A 16,386-nucleotide genomic window follows, 5' to 3' on the forward strand; every position below is an offset into this window, starting at 1 on the left:
TTTATGTGTTTTTGACACTTGAGCTTCATTGAAAAATCATAATTATCGTCCTTGTTTAGCGCATTCAATTTCAATAGGCTTTGAATGTGTGTGAGAATTCAAGACCCCCTTGTAGAGATATTAATAGTATAATATTTATAGGGTTAAGTGCACGGAAATATAATCAACTAAGGCTAAAAAGTTATTGTGTACATGAACTTACAAAAGGTTTATTGTATACATGAACCCTGCTAATTTTCTATTGTATACCGAAACCGGCCCCAAGGCTTGATGTGGGCCGGTTAAGTGCATGAAAATGTAATAAACTATGACCAAAAAGTTATTGTGTACATGAACTTACAATAAATATTTATTGTATCAAGATTTTTACAATTTCCACTTTTTTCTTTTTTTCATCTCCCACAACATCTCTCGGCGGCGGGGTGTAAAATGAATTACTTGTTTGTCGGTTTCATGATGAAATACAGAAAAAGGAATATCAAAGAGAAGAAGAAAAAGCAAAAGACAGTAACAGTGGACGACCAACATCTCCCACAACATTTCTCGGCGGCGGGGTGTAAAAAAAATTACTTGTTTGTTGGTTTCATGATGAAATACAGAAAAAGGAATATGTGCGGTGGTTTGACATCGTTTTTCATCAGTGATTGTGTTTGTTATTCATTTATTTGACATCATCATCATCAAGATATAAGATCCAATTTTTTTAAAAAAAATTCTCATGGTTTTAAATTATGATGAATGTGTGTAGTTAGAACTAGTTTTTTGACCCCGGGGGGACATTGCCCACGATCGACACTGCGTCATGCAAACATTTATACATACAACGGTACCTAAAAGTTTGGACACTTAAAATTTACTATAATTTAGTTAGAAGCCTTAAAATAAGAGATAAAAAGTAAAGAAAAAAAAAGATTTGATGATTAAAGTTAGAAACTCAAAGTTGATTAATAAAAATTAAAAACTATAAAACTAAAATATAATTAAGTTTGTATACAAAAAGTTACACTAAAGTTAAAAAACTAATAAGTTAAGTAGTAAAAATAAGTTAATAACTTTAAAATAAAAGATAGAAAGTAGAAAAAAAATTAAAAAAATTGATGATTAATGTTAAAATCCAAAGTTAATTGATAAAAATTAAAAACTTTAAAAGTAAATTATACTTATATATAAAAAGTTAGACTAATGTGATAAAACCTAAAAGTTAAGTGGTAAAAATAAGAAACTGTAAAAATATACAATCGTAAAAAATAAAAAATAAAAAAAAAACTGCAGAAAATGACAAAATAAGAATTTAAAAAGGTTACCGGCTAAGGGAATAGCAGGTCACTCGTGTATTCGATAACGTTTCTAATTTTGTTCATGTATACAATAAACCTTTAATAAGTTCATGTACACAATAACTTTTCGGCCTTAGTTGATTACATTTCCGTGCACTTAACCCAATATTTTATTAGTTTTAAAGGAAAAATCTATAAAAAGGTAATCTAGTAACACAAATTTCATATTAAAGGTAACCTATTTTGATTTCGTCTATTTAAAGGACCCTATTACTAAAAATTTCCTAATAAAGGGTATCTCGTTGTATTTTATTAATAGTATAAAATACAAGTTTCACGAATTACAATCAAGCCTAACATTCGATTTCAAGTTCTCCAATCTCGCAATGGTCAAATGTATAACAAAATTCCATTAATAAGTGAATTTCTCAATCAATAGTTCCATTTCCAAAGGAGAATCCACTCACAATGTCATTCTTAGTATACGACTAGCAAAACTTTGACTCTAAAAGTCAAAGTTTCATACATCTCAATTTAATCAATCCATTAACCACTATTTAATCATCACAAAAAGAGTTCAAATCACATGTCCAAGAAAACACAATCCAATCTACTCACTAATCATAATCATTTCATCATATAAAATATCAAAAGTGATGCATAGACATATATTCAATTAATGTTTTACAAATAAAATAGATAATGAAAAGAGTAAGAAAGTCAACCCAAATCTTCTAACAATAATACAGGATGGTGGTGGGGTCCTTTTTCTCTATCTTCCCCATATCTCCAAAGCCCTAAATTCCCAACTCAAAAGTTTAAATGTTCAATATGGATCTAATGTTGAAAGGATTTAGATGTATATTGGCCATTTTAGTGAAGCCTTCTGTGTGTCTTTTCTAAGCCCTCCAAATACACTGTTCTTGTTCTTCTACACTGCCCCTTCCCCTCTACTGCTACCCCCATCCCCTTTGCCTCCATCCCCTCCCCGTTCTCCCTCGATAACCTTTACTATGCTCTTCAAAGAGGACCTTATCAGGCCTCCGACTAATATGTAGAAGACGTATAGCAATCCTAGCAAGATATGGCCAATACAATCGGCCCAAAATAACATTTATACTACCAAGCTCCAACAGATCATGAACATTCTAAGAGATATTGTTGAGATACTTTCGAGTCTCATCGAATGGTTTTCTAGCTATCAATGAAGTCTGAGCCCAACACAACGCCGCATCATACATTTCGTCGCTAATACACACTGTCAGGTTCTCAAGATCTACTAGAAGTGATTATAAAGGCTTAGAGCATATCGAAGAAAGACAGTCTCATACTATGTAACTATGTATGTTTGATTGGCCCCTTTGATGGAATCAGGTTTACCATTATCGGCAGGTTCCTTGTTCCAGTTGTTCCTTCAACGCTACGCTTAACGTCCAAGACGCGTCTTCGAGAGGTCCGAATAATTAATACCGACAGGCGACTGTTGAGCACCAACATCAGCATATATTCATAGTTGGACTCCACTATCGGTTCTTGGCCTCTCTGAGATTTCAACTCCATTGGATCTTGAACCGTTTAAGATATCAACTCCAATATTTTTCTTTAGCCTCGCTGATAATCAATTAGGTAGAAGTCATATAATCAAATAAAGATGGAAAGCACTCTTAGTGCTTTATAAGCAACAACAACCCTTACCAGATCTTCAGGTTCAAGAACAGGTGGGTAATCTTTCTAGAAGTATTTTTGCGAATCGTTCTTTACTACCTTGACAGGTTCCTAAGACGCTTTATCACACCTTGGAACAACATATGAGATATAATTAGGGGTGTTCATTATTTGGTTTCACCCGAAAAACCGCCCAATCTAATTGAATTTGGGTTAATTGGGTATGGGTTGTTTGGATTTGGTTGGTTAATTGGTTATAACCGAATAAAAGTATCGGGTATTGGATTGGTTTTGGGTAAAAAATAAAATAAAATTTGGGGCCCAAACCGAAACCCGATAAGTTAATATTGATGAACTTGGTTATATCCGTAGTCAAAATGCAAGTATTCTAGAATAATTGTAGTATGATATCATGAATACAACACCATCACTATATTGATGTTGTTAATTTACTTAAGATATGTTACAAATTTAGTTCTAATTTACTATCCATGATAAGTCGTTATATATGTTTAGTTTAATTTTTGAATCATTTTACCTTTTCGGATTTATTGGGCCCCAATCCATTAAAACCGAATGTTTTTTGGGTGGTTTGGATCGGGAGTTTACATTTTTGGATTGGGTATTGGTTGGTTAAATTTTTATTTAAGACCCGATTAAACCAAACCGACTAACCTTATTAAACCGAAACCCGACCGTTTGAACACCCCTAGATATAATGTTATAATCATCATCGTTTTTATAAAGGGATATGGAACCCGGTGAGTATTTGCAAATGGATGAAATTGTTGAGATTCCTTACTTTGTTGTGGCTAATATATACCAAATTTCATATCCCCTCAATGAATACGATGATGATTATAACATTATATCTCATATGGTGTTCCGAGGTGTGATAGAGCGTCTTAGGAACAAAGAAGAACTATTCGCAAAAATACTTCGAGAAAAGATTATCCACCTCTTCTCCAACCAGAAGATTTGGTAAGGGTTGTTGTTGCTTATAAAACATGAAGAGTTCTTACCTTCTTTATCCGGCGATATGACTTATACTTGATTAGTTATCAGCGAGGCCAAGGAAAAATAGTGGAATGGATCTTAGACAACCCAAGATTTAACGGAGTTGAAATCTCAAAGAGGCCAAGAACCAATAGTGGAGATGAAGACTGAATCTATGTATCTTTAACATGCAGATGTTAGTGTTGAATACTCACATGTTGGTATTAATTATTCGAACCTCTCGATGATGCGTCTCAGAAGATAAGCGTTGAGAAAACAATTTGAAGTCCTACGGGACAAGGAACCCACCGATAATGACAAAACTGATTCCATAAAAGGGGTCATTTAGACATACATAGTTATGCTTTATGAGGTTGCCCGTTCTTCAATATGCTCTAAGCCTTTATCCATTTCTTGCAGATGTTGAGAACCCCATGACGTATAGTATCGACGAAATGTAAGATGCGGAGTTGTGTTGGGTTCAAAATTCATTGATAGCCACAGAACCATAAGACTCAGAAGGATCTGGACGATATCGCACAAAATGTTCAAAATCTGTTGGAGCGTGGTTGTATAAATGCTATTTTGGACCCACTGTATGGACCATATTTTGCTAGGATTGTTACGCGTTCCACATATTAGCCATAGGCCTGCTGAAGTCATCCTTGACAAGCAGAGTAGAGGTTAATAGAGGAGATCAGGGAGGGCAGGGGGCAGAGGGGAGGCTGCAGCAGCAGGAGAAGGGGGCAACAGAGGGGAGGGGTCAGTAGCAGAGGGGGTGAAGGGCTACATCACTAGTGCAGAAGAACAAGCAGTAATGTATTCAGAGGGTTGGAAAGGGGTACATTGAAAGCTTCACTAAAATGACCATAACTTTTGATAGAAGGACCCATTTTCCGCATGTGAACAGTCAAATTGATCATTGGAACGAGGAACATCAAGCTGCAAACCCATCTAAATACACCATAACCCTAAAAAACCACCCAAACACATATAGTTTGCTAGGATTGCTATTCGCATTTCACATATCAGTCGGAGGCTTAATGAGGTCCTCCTAGAGGAGCAAAGTAGAGGTTATCGGGTTTGATTATACTTGTTTTTGGTTTTGTCGAGGTTTGGTAACGCGATTTGGCTTCTAAGTTGGTCAATTTTACTGTCAAGCCCGTTTTTGTGGAAGTTGTTCTAGTTTCTATTGCCTTATGGAAATTCTATTGTCTTATGGAGTTTCGATTGCCTTATGGATATTCTAATATATACCTTTCGTTAATTTTCTAATGCCTTATGTCAATTCTAATGCCTTCTGTTAGTTTTCTATTGTCGAATGCTGTTTTTCTTGATGGACTTAACGACAATTAGTTGTTAAGTCCTGAATAACCATTAGTTTGCTACTGTCGGATGTTGTTTTTCTTGAAGGACTTAACAGTCGTTAGTCATTAATGTCCCTTTTGTGTTCCTCCTAAGAATATTTCTTTTTGGGTTATGATATGTGCTAGGTGGTCAATTTTTATCGTGTGGTGTACCTTGAATTAGCTTGATTACTTGTATGGTAGGTGGTGAACTTTCTCGAGTTCGGGAACTTATTCCCACCTTTATTGAACGCTGTAAATTTGTGTGATCGCCTGAGGTTAGTTCGTAGCCCCTACTATTTGCGTGCTTTGGGGGTGGAAATATACTCACTAAAAGCTAATGTGTTGTGTCGTGGATAATTATTGGGTTAAGTGCACGGAAATGTAATCAACTAAGACGGAAAAGTTATTGTGTACATGAACTTACAAACGTAGTTATAAATGTACTACGAGTACTTACTATATCCAGTTTAAAATTAAGATCTATAGGGGCAATACCTCCATAGAATTAGAATGCTTCAGGCCAAGTTTAGGTACCTGTCAAAAAATAGGCTGACATTCAACAATGATTCCCATATAGTAGTAAAAGAAAAGCAACGACTAAATTGAGGCTAATAATACATCTTTGCAAAAGGAACAAATAAACCCTTAAAACAACTCTATATTCGATCTAGCCAATTTACAATGAGACAGACAATGTACGTTCAAGAGCACAACTACCATTAATTATAAAAATTTTCTTTCTAGGGAATAAGTTTTTTTCTTTTGAAAGATACCAACGGATAAATGGCTAACACCCCCGTGGATGCGCCCATTCCGGTTTGACTCCTAACAACGACGCCCTAAAGGAAATAAGTTATAAATGAGCAAGGACAACCCGATAGGCCCATTTCGACCAATACTAAAGGTAGGTGAACCATACACCCGTCGAATCCGACATAACTCGTAATTCAACAATCCTGACCAGCCTCGTTTTCTAACGACAGAAACGAAAATAGGACCTAATGCGCAAAGCTGACTATCAACTTGTACCAGTCCACTTTTTCCGAGCCATCCATTTCTAGTTGTTTGCAACACAAAAGAATTTGGTTGGCATGTTAGGCCCATTTGGATACATATTATTATTTTACCTATTTTCTAACCATTTTGTCAACAGTAGTTGCTAAGAGCATGGGGTATGGAGAGAGAATGCCGATCCCGGACATCTACATGGCAATCGGCGCCGAGCTCCCTTCCATCCCTCCCCCATCCGGCACCGAACTAGTCATCAAGATTCTTCAAAATCATGCCGATGTCCGGCATTCTTGGTTCTTTTGTTTTTAGTGGTTTCTTGGTTTCTTCAAAATAGTTTATTTCTTCTTCATCTTTGTTGAAGATTGCCAAAAAAATGTCACTTGAAATAACCCAGCAGGAGGTTCGCGACGGTAAGTGGTAATGTAATATGAAGTGGTTTCTTTCTATCTTCATCATCGTTGAAGATTGCAGGATATCTAGATCTACTATTTATTCGATGGGGGTGGAATGGTAGATTGGTAGGTGATGGTGATAAAGTTAAATAATGGGTGTGAACTGGTAAAAAGAAGGAGATCATTGTGTTATATATTTTTTAAGGAAGTTGGTAGATCACATAATATAGGGCCATAAACAATTTGACTCATTATTTTACTTTATAAATTTTAACTCACGAAATGGTAAAGTAAATATGGTTAAGTATAATTAATTTGGTATAATAGTTATATGTTTATTATGAATAATTTTTTAAATTTTAATATAATAACTTACTTTTACTATTAATATATTTTTATTTTTATTATTTAAATATAAAGTAGTTTTAATATATAATTTATAAAGCTTATTAAAATATGAAGAAAAAATGGTGTTCTGCGTTTTGCGTCGTTCTGCATCCATAACGTTCAAAAACTAATGAAATAATGAAAACTGACGTGGCGTTGAGGTAGTATTCTGGATGGTTCTGCGTACTGCATCCATACCTGATGCTCTAAAAACAAGTTAGGAATAGTTGGAAGAGGAAGGTAAGATGGGTAACAATTATAGTTGATATATAAATGGGTTTTTTACTATCTCTAAAACAAACTCTGACTTGCAACATCGAAGTAGTGAAGTCATTTCTACCAAAACATCCTCCTAACTAATAAACAATTACATATGAAAAACTCAGGATACAGGAACGATACGGGAACGGGGAATGTCCAAATCAAAAAACCAAGATACGGGAACGACAAGGATATGACAATAAAAAATATATATAAAATATATATATTAAAAAAATTGCAAAATATTACAATTTTACCAATATATAAGTATTAATAGTTAATATTTAAAATATATTCTTAATATATTTGTGGAATGAAAGAAATTTGATATTGCTAATCCTCAATTCTATATTATAATATTATTATTATATTATATGCTGATTTATATATATGAAATTAAATTGAATATAAATGTGTAAAGTAAGTAAGTAACCGCTCAGTGCCACCTTCCGCGGGTTTTGAGCCCCAATACCTCGACGGTGTATGGGGGAGGTTAAGATGTAGGCAGACCTTACCTCTACCTAAGTAGAGAGGCTGCTTCCAGTTTCTACCTAAATGGTAGAAAAGACCCTCCAACCTTTGCATGGGATGAGGATCGAACCCATAACCTCTGTCTCCAGAGTCAAGGGTGTTTACCACTAATCCAACCATGCTGCTTTTGAATATAAATGTGTATTACACCCATTGTATGACCTTTTATTACTATAGTGATACATATATTCAAATATTAGTGAATCACCACCGTCCATCGCCCGATAAAATCACCACCATTAAATCAACTACCTGCTTTATGTAAAGCCTTTTTTTTCTTCTTATATTTGTTATCTCCCTCTCTCTCCCTGATGAGCGTCCAAATTGTGATAAAAACCCCTATTGAAAGGCTTCATTTCTATGTCTAAATGAGTTAATATACCGAAACTTTTGGTACTTAATGAATTGCATGTTTATATAGGTTCACGGAAGATGCGAGAGAGGGTAAATGGCATCAAGTAACTCAGGAGGGAAGCCTATGATGATTACAAGACACAAGGAAGCGATTCGGAGCTAAACGAAGACGCGGGAGGTGAAGCAGGAGCCACAAGCGCCGCTGGCCAGTCATCTACTAGCGCCGCTGGAAAAATCCAGCGCCGCTCCCTCAAGCATCCCAGCGCCGCTGGTGCAAACCAGCGCCGCTGGTCCATCAGGCTCACTCACCAGCGCCACTGGTTAGCCCACCAGCGCCGCTGTTGAGCCCAGTTCAGAAGACCGACTCTGCTGCCTATTTAAGTCGAACTAACCCTCAAAACCCTAAAGAGAGAGCCGAAACAGCAGCCCTAGCCGCCCAGCAACACCCCTAGGTCGATTTTGCAGATTCCAAGAAGGTTTTGGAGCTTCTAACTGATGTGTCATATTTTATACCATTTTCCACGTGATTTTAGAACCAATTATTCATCATTTTGATAGTTTTATATCCAACTTTCGATGCTTTGAAGGTTTGTTAAGTGTTTTCAGGTTGGAAATTGATTAGACGGATGAATTGGTCGATTTTGATGAGTTATGGAAGAAATGGGAGAAGGATTCGGGTGAAATCAAGCGAAAGATGAAGAAAACGAAATCTGGAAGTTGTAACTGCCGTTACCCTAGTAACGGCCGTTATAGAGGTGATTTGTGGTTTCTCCTGTAACTGGCAGTTAGTAAAGTAACGACCATTAGAATGTAACTGGCGAGTAACGGCCGTTACTGGGGTAACGCCCCAGTAATGGAGATATTTTACAAAAATAAAGGATTGATAGTGTAATTTAATTTTTAATGTTAAAAGAATAGTGTATGTAAAAATATTTTAAAGGTTTGTAGCCTTGTAAGTATAAATATTACATAGGATGACATTTTAGACATTTCCCCATGTAACTTTCAACATGGGGGGTATTTGCTTTAATATAGAGTATAGATTATTAACCGATTATTAATAGTAATTAGTTATTAATCTATATAGATATATCTATTTTCATATATATCTTACATATGTCGAAAATAAAAGCAAAACTAATGTATGATTTGTATATAATATTCACATTTCATATTATGTTGTAACCACAACGACTAATACTTATCAACTAAACAAAATTTTAATATAGTATATAGTAAAGTTTTGTATATGTACGAAGATGAAATACATACATAAATATATAATATTACTATATATTATCAAATATTTATTAATATTATATATTCTGTATATGTGTAATTTTTTTTAATATGTGTAAATACCTACAACTTATATAAATAATATTACAAAGTACAAACCAAACAACATTAATATAAAGGAATATTTTGATTGCATTTTATGTTTCCATTTCCATTCCATTATTTAAACCAAGCACTCTAGTCCTAAGAAGAATTCAAGTTTCTTTATATTCATAGTTTCGTACTCACTTCGGCAATTTCTAGTCCACATATATTATAATCTTCCTTTAACTATGTAGACTTTAAGTATGTCTCTTCTGCTTTACATTCTAACTAATTCTTAGTATTCGTTTCAATAATATTATATTAATGAATACTGAATTACTTATAGTCTACTATTGTGAATCATAGGATTTATAATATAATGAATACTCAATAAGTTGGTATTTTTTTTTAGTTGCAGAAGCCTTAAACCAACGCATAAGTTAATTTAATTTCAATGTTGAAAAAGTCCATTCCTATCGGGTCGGGTTTTTTAATAGATATCGGGTTTCGGGTCGGTTTTGGGTAATATTTTATCCCCGATGGGTCCCCGATGGATATCGGGTCGGATTCGGGTAGCCTTTTCCTTATCCGGTTCGGGTGTCCTTTTCCTTATCGGGTTTGGTCGGCCTTAAAGCCCTGAAACGGCCTTTTTCTATGAGTTTGGGACATTTTTATATGTTTTTTCGGTTTTTCTGGACTTTGTTTTGCTTATAACTTTCGGCCCACTTGTATTTTAGGGCCCATTCGAAATTCTCCTCTCTATTTATATGTAATAGAACCTAGGGAAATGATCAGTTTATCATAAATCAAAAATTTTCATTTTTTCCCTATTCACAATGTGTGTTTAGTGTGAGAATCCAGATTATCGGTATTCAATTTGAATCAACGATAATTTAAATAATTGTTTTCCGGGTATTATTTGAATCAACGGAATCAATTAGTTATCTTAAATTTCCGTTTGCGTCACTTTTCCTTATCGGGTTCGGGTGTGACAATACCCGCCCCGAACCCGACCCATTGCCATTCCTAAGGCGGGTCAATACGGGTCGGTTAAGGTCTGGATTGGGTTTTCGAGTCATATGCTCATCCTTAAGTACAAATTGGCAAGTGATCTTCCAAAATTAGACTAATAAAACAAGCACAGAAAGCTAGATACTTGACATGACATGTTGACGATAAATGATTGCAAAATATATAATTCTAAAGGATAATGATAAATATGGCTAACAAATTGGGGACTGATATTCTTACAACATAATTTTGCCATTTACAAAAAGATACAAACTTCATTACACAAAGTACAACTGCATAAAGCAGATATTGTTGTAGATTGCCAAATTTGTTTAAAAGTGCGCTTAATCCATGAATGTTTGACACACGAATTCCACATGTTCTCTTTGATAATCTTTACCATTGAATTTGTCATGTGCCTATGTCTCCTGATTAGGCATACCTTTAAGCTTACATTTTAAGCACATTAATCATTATTCAATTCTAAATTGTTACAAGGGAATTGATATATCCTCATAGTAACCTTAAAACATGAAAAATGTAATCTATTTTTTTTTCCATATATCATTTTATATTATTCTAACAAATTTCTTGATCACATAGTTCGAAGGACGTTTAGAAGGATTGGTAAGAAAGTTGCTGTTATTTGAAAAAGAACAGAATATATTCATTTTCTATTTTATTTCTTTAATCAATAGATTTTTAAAAGGAAAGACATTCTTTCTTTTTTATTTAATTAACAAAAGAATTTATTTTTTCTATGAAATGATAAATATAGTTTCATGGGTTATATTTAAATTATTAAGACATGTATAAAGATTTGTATTTTAAATATAAAACAATCAATCATATCATCTTTTTAAAAATATGTCGTTTAGCGGCATATTTAACGACTTACATAACGATGTCAAGTGAGAAATCTCTATGGATAACTTTACAATAAGCAAATTAGTAGTTAGTATTATATTTTTTTCTTCTTCTTTTAAGGATAATCAATAATAGTTCCTATACTTTGAGTATATTATCAAATGGACATCCTAAAGAAATCGATCATGTTGATCGAAATGTGTTTTTGACACAAAAAGAAGCTGCAGCTGTTCTTTCTCCCGTCTCTAGCAGTCCATGTTTGTGATCGAGAAATGAAAGACATTCATCGAGAGCAAGCTCTATTCCGCAGCTGGCTTTAATGTACGAGAGCTTCTCACACGTGCACATCTTTCCTTGATTCGCCGCATTTTGAAGCTCCAAGGTAGATGGATTTTGTATGATTCTTGAGTACTGGTATGGGTTAGAGAAATATTACAAAAAAGTCGTTAACAAGAATTTAAAAATGATAGCAAAAGCTTCAACCAATATAGTGGGTCAGATAATGGGTCATATTCAGGTTGAAATGGGCCGGCTGATCAGCAAATTTGTTTTGTGCCATTTGTATATACTTGTATATATATGATGATTTTTTATAATAATTGTATTCGTATAATTTTTCAGTACTACATTTGCAATCATTAAGTGTCGATCACATTTAATTTTGTTAGTTACATAATTTTATTAGATTGCTACTTTCGATCAGTTAGACCAAAACACCTTCATACTCAAGTTAAGATATTATTATGCATTGGAGTATATATATACCCAATGGTTACCTAAGTTGGAGTTAAATGTCATCAAGTAACCACCTGAGCTAAAGTGGCAGGCATAACAATGGTAACATTGCCTTCCCATTCTTGAGCAAATAGTTTTGCAAGTCCTCCTGCAGGAATACCAAGTTCTAACACTTGGCTGCATCGGTGTTTCACCTCCATCTCGACTATATGAGCAAGCTATATCAGAACGCGCGTCAATATGTCAAAGTATGAATATAAATATGTGCACAAGTTGCTCTTAGAAAGAATATACATCTAATTAACTTATATTTTAGCTAATGTAATCTCAAAATGAAAGTTTAATGGTCTAAAAAAAGGGTAAATGAGTGAGAACCCTCAGGTCCCATGTAAGTTTGTTCTTAGCAATTGTTAAGTTTGTTCTATTTATATATATATTGTAATTAGAATGAGAAACGAGTTTTAAAGAAAGACACCTTTGCAGCAAAGTTTCCTCCGTAAGCTCTTATGACTTCTTTCAACCGAAGTAAAGGGGATATATGAGGATTAGCTTGACTCACAATGAAATGATTTACATTAAAAAGCTCTTTCAATTGTATCTTAGGTAAATCAATTTCCAAACTTCCGTCCCTCCACTTGCGCAAATTTGTGCTTTGAGCCTCTTCGGGTCCCCAAGATGGGTAATATGGAACAATTTCCCCATTCCTATCTTTTGCCATTAGTTCTTGGGCCTCAAAAAGTCCCGGAAAAGCACAAGACGCGGTCACTGCACTCCAAATAACCACGTGAGGTGAAGTCAAGTAACTAAGAAATCTTGGTGGTTCATGTTTCCGTGAGGAGCATACTGTGATCCCAAGAACTCGACCTGTTAAGTCATAAGCTTCTTGAAATGTAAGATTATTTGTCAAGTTTCTTAGCAATGCTTGTAAATGCCTTATGTCATGAACCGCTCCCTTAATCATAAGTCTTTTAATAACGTTAAAAATCCCACCCATTCGATCAAAAAACTTCAAAGAATGCCATGAATCATCAAAAAAGCTTTGAAGCTCGGATAATGACTTAGTAGCTACAATAGAACAAATAATGGACCCGGCACTTGACCCTGATATTATCTTGGGAAGAAGCTTATGTTCAACTAACCATTTCACTACACCAACATGAAAAAATCCAAGAGAACCACCGCCACTTAGTAGCAAAGCGGTTTCTTCCATAAGCATGTTGCGTTTCATGGATAAACGCACGCTTCTCTTCATAAAGTAGCTCGTTGGAATCAGAATCACATACCAATTTCAATTGTGTTGAGACCTCATGAATGTATTCTTGTATAAGTTTAGGTATATGTAGCCTTCCCTTATAAAGCTTTGGATTACACATATTACCAAAATTTCTAACAAGATCAGCCCGCATAGAGAAAACTATATCTCTTAGACTACAGTTTAAACGACGATGCCTGAGTTCTTTAAGCTTACTCCTCACAAGTTCTTCATCATAAAGATCGGTGTCACAATTTTTCAAAGTTTCCTTATCCGACTTGTTATAAGCATACGCCCATCCCTTACATGTTAATGCCATTGCCAGTTTTCGCATCAAATTTCTCCAGGAAGTCATTTCTAAATCCGCATAGTTTTTGAATAAGAGAGCTATAAGTATTATATATACAAATGTCCTCTGAGGCTTTTTTGGATGCCACCATGATCTAGCTCCGTGAACGTAATCAAGGCACAAACGAAAAACCTTATTCCTCAAACGTGACGTAGATTTGCAGGATAAAACTTTGACAGCAACAGCCCGGCCAATGGTACGTTTTAAATTTGCTCTGTTAGTTTCTATATATCCAAAAGTATTTAGTATATTGTAACACGATCCGTGATTCCCCATCGACCTATCTTTTAATTTATAGATACGAATTTTCCCTACATAACATAAAAGTGTTTTGGGGCCTCAAGATAGGTCTCCTCAAGTACGCTCAAGTGATCAGAGTAGTACCAGGATAGGTGGCCCATAGCCCATAGGAAAGTCCTCACAAGATCTTCAAAAACAAAGCCGTGAGCCAGAGAGCAGGCAAAAATGACTTTTTTCTTGTCGTGGTAGCTAGAGTTATTACACATATAATCACACACTACACAATCATATAAATTAATCTAAGGACCGATGATTAGGGGCGTGCATTAGGTACACCGGCACATCTTCATCAAAAATTTTGAATGCTGATCAATGTTCTCCAACATATATATACCTTATATATCCAACCAAAACGTAGGTTCTAGCTTAAAAGTACTAAGCAAAACTTATAAGACCGTGACACATGACCATAATATCAATGCTAGATCACAACCATTATTTCTAACACTAACTTAAATACAACGTGAAACTAATTTGACAAATATCCCGGCCACAAGTTTAATAAATAAGTAACAATCAAGAATAGCTGACCTTGGAAGGGATTCTTCAATCAAACTTCAAAGGGTGTCTCAAAAAGGTTATCATTCAAAGTTGTATTATACATGAGGGTTGATGAAAGTACATATAGAAAGAAGAAGCTTGCTAGCTGAAAAGTAATGCACAACATATATATAAACAACTTTTCGTAGCGTTTAAGATATATATGGTGATGCAAACAATTCGATCACGACACGATATATTTAAGATGGTTGAGTGGTGTGCAAAATTAAGGTAGTGTTGTATCGATCATGCATCCAATGATGGCGTTATTTTGGCGTCAGATTTTGGTAAGCGGTAAACAAAAGCCAGGTTTAATTTGTTACTTTAGTAGAAACGAGAAACAATATAAATGCATTGTCAACTTAAGTAGTCAAATTTAATAGTGAGTATCACATAGATTTGCTATTTTAAAGTATCACATACTAGTAGTGGAAATTTGATAGATCTAAAATCTTTCTCAACTTGAGAGGAACAAAATAACGGGGGGTTTAATCACCACCATACTTTTTTTCTACATGTTTCTTTTATGTTCCCCACAATTTTTAAATGTTTCTGTATGGTTCATTTAAACGAGTATAATCAAACGAGATGGTACCGGCGTAATGCGGTAGATTTGGTGGCGGCAATGGGTGGTGCTAGTGGCGGTGGCGGTAACGAAGTGGTTATTAAAATTAAAGTAATTAACGTAAATGGTAGTGTAGTTATTTTATGGTTAAGAGATGTATCTTTTGGAATATTATAGAGATATTAGGTATATATATATATATATATATATAAATTAATTAATAAAGGGATAAATAGTTTAGATAAATATGTGTGTAAAATATTTTAAGGATATATATTGGGTAGATTTAGTGTGTGAGTTAGGAATATGTTGAAAATTAAAGGTATTTGGGGTATTTTAAAGGTAGAAAGTTGAAAGAGTGGATGATAATTTGTTTATTAATATAGTATAGATTCTGTGTTTTATTGATAATGCATAATGGTTATAAATCATCCCATTTATACAAGAATTTTATTGGATAAATAAGGAAACATATAAATGTCGAGATCCTTGACTTGTTGCCCAGGATGATATCTTTTATTTTGGGAAGTGATGACGATTTCTTCTAATCACAAATTCTTTCTTTCTAACAGTTTATACTATTGAACGATTTACAATTTAAAATTTTTTGTATGAAACATATATTGATAAGAAGCCATAAGGGCTGTATTTAACGTGAATAAAGAAACTTGTACCTTCCATATTAATATTAAAAGTCCGCCCCCTAATTTTCTTAAATGTTCAAACAATTTATGCACCTTAAATACAGCCTTAAGGGTTGTATTTAACAACCCCAAAGTATATATATGGTTCAACGGTATACCAAATATATATATATATATATATATTGATAAAACAGTGATTAAACCCAAATATAGTTCCTAACTTCCTATGTTTAAAATTTTTGATTGCTTCAAATTCAAATGAGTAAGAGGTTTTCTCATTAAACAACGAACAAAATGAGTAAACAAATACATTAATGGGATAACTGCAGAAAATAGAAAGCATCTTTTGGCCAATTCACAAAAATAGCAGTGACCTTTAAAAGTTTTATTTTTTAGAAATGAACTTTCATTTATTCACGAAAATAGTAACATTTGACACGTGTACATGATGAAATAGACAATTTTTTAATTATGTGGCACTTTTTAATGACATGACATTATTTTTTATTTATTTATTATGTAATTTTTATCAGCCGTGTCATTTCCCCCAAAAAATGACATGGCTCCGTTTCAATTT

The 16,386-nt window shown here is 34.2% G+C and overlaps 1 pseudogene; it reads right to left on the reverse strand.

Moving 5' to 3' along the window:
* Positions 1 to 11,514: 11,514 nt before the first annotated feature.
* LOC122609180 lies at positions 11,515 to 14,036 on the reverse strand (annotated as a pseudogene).
* Positions 14,037 to 16,386: the final 2,350 nt, after the last annotated feature.

The sequence above is a fragment of the Erigeron canadensis genome, chromosome 7, assembly GCF_010389155.1.
Source record: "Erigeron canadensis isolate Cc75 chromosome 7, C_canadensis_v1, whole genome shotgun sequence".
Classification (NCBI taxonomy): Eukaryota; Viridiplantae; Streptophyta; class Magnoliopsida; order Asterales; family Asteraceae; genus Erigeron; species Erigeron canadensis.